Genomic DNA, 2,194 nt, shown 5'->3' with positions numbered 1-2,194 from the left:
GTGCTTCAACTATGAGTTGCATACAAATGACTCTTCAGTCTCATTTATTCTGCTACTATTTCACAATGGAAGCAGGAACTATGTACAACACAGTGTCAAGGCATAAACTTAAACCGCTCGTCTTTCTCCACTGTCTAACTTCCCTTTCAGTTACTATTAATTCAGTCTAAAGAGCTTTATTTGTCCTATTCATGACATTCAAAAATTTCATTCTTCCTTTTGGTTCTCTGTGACTCCACCTACAGCCATAGTCATCAAACTCTTCAGTGATTTTTAAAAACTTTTATGAGTTTAAGGCCATTTTTAGTGATTTTAAAAAGAAAAACTATCAATGAGTTTAAGGACACTTGTTTAACCCTTACACTTTCAAAGATATTTTCGTAGGCAGTAATTAAATGAATTATGCCAGAATTAATTGATAGCCTCATTGGAAATATGTTCAACAAATTAAATTCAGATTAAAATTCATTTTGATACATATAAACAAATAAGAAAACCATACTTATTGAAAATGTAGGTGATTAATGTGATTAGTTGCTATTACATAACATTTTTTGCTTTTGGAAAACCATAATTGTTGAATAAAATAGCTATTTTCTATGAGAAACACCTACATGTGCTATTTGCTTGTTAACTTGTCTGATTTCTTGGACCTAGTGCTATCTCCAGAGCATAATGTCTGTTTAACATCTATCTTGTTTTTGTTTTTGTTTTTGTTTTCTTTTTACTATTTTGAGACAGGGTTTCACTATGCTGTTTAGTATTTAGACTAGTCTTGAGCTCACTTTGTAGCCCATGCTGGCTTCGAACTATCAGCCACCCTTCTGTCTCAGCCTCTCTAGTGCTGGGAAAACTTATAGGCATGCACTACCATGCTTAGCTTGTCTTATTTTATTTACATAAGAAATTTTAAAAAAGTTGATCTCACAGATTTTAGAAAGTTATATTTTAGTGCAATTTCAGCCAACTCAGAATATTGTTTTAACTTTTCTACAAAATGATGAAATTGATACTGAGTTTTGAAAATTAACTTTCAATTCTTCACTAGTAAGGCAATCCCAGAATTTACTATGTAAAACCAGAGAATGAGAAATAAAATAACATTTATGTGAAATTATACTTGATAAGATATATAGATTGTAGATCCAGAAATTTTCTATTCATGAATTTTCGTTTGGCAGAAAAGATAACATATCAGGGAAAATAAGGGGTAAATGCTTGGACAAAAGGATAGAATTGTATATTCAATATTGGATGAGAAATAAACTAGGAAGAGGAAAACTAAGAGACAGAACTGGTAGGAATTAATTCCTTACCATAAAAGGGGGGAGAGACAGGAGAGAGAGAGAGAGAGAGAGAGAGAGAGAGAGAGAGAGAGAGAGAGAGAGAGAGAGAGAGAGAGAGAGAGAGAGAGAGAGAGAGAATTCTTTTTTAAAGAGTTTTATTCTATTTTTAAATACAAAATAGTGATAGAAAAAAAGCATTAGAAACCATATAAGATTTCACTAAGCAAAGTAATAGGAATTCACCAATGACTGCTGTACTACACGAAAGATTTTTTCATTTCTAACCTATGAGTGACATCACGGATGCACTTTGTACTGTGAACTAGAGTTATAACCATTAGTTTAATTTCCAAAGAGGGACCTCTCTGCACATTACATAAACTTGAAGAGCCCACAGGCAGAAGTTCAGAGAAGCTACTGGCATTAGCTTTCAAGTTAAGATCAATTCAAGAAAAGAGTGGAAGTGAAGTTAGGAGAGAGGTGACTGGGCAACCTGCTGTCCTCAAGGTGCTGAGAGAACTGTGTAAAAGAATATCTAAAAATGAAGGAGAAGAATTCTAAAATCAAGGGAAATTAGGTCCCAACAGTAGGAACAGGCTCTGGAGCTAGATTCCTCGTCCTGCTCATTTCCATCTATGGGGAACCCCATGCCAAGGTAGTGGTCATTTCACTTAACAAGGAGCCTAGCTAATACCTTTTCCTCTTATCTCTTGCTGGCCTCAGACTTGGAATTCACCTAATGGCTCCCCAATAGCTGTCAGCTTACCAGGTAGCTTCTTATGTTTCTACTATTGTTCAAGGTATTGCCACTTAATAAACACGGAATGGTGTCTTTTTCTACTTTCTGTTTCCACCAGTGTGGAATGTTAACTTTCATCTTCCAGTTTTCATTTCTAAAGCAATGGTTT

Source organism: Octodon degus, unplaced genomic scaffold (genome assembly GCF_000260255.1).
Source record: "Octodon degus isolate 3935 unplaced genomic scaffold, OctDeg1.0 scaffold00040, whole genome shotgun sequence".
NCBI lineage: Eukaryota > Metazoa > Chordata > Mammalia > Rodentia > Octodontidae > Octodon > Octodon degus.
Note: the sequence above shows the minus strand (reverse complement) of the source record.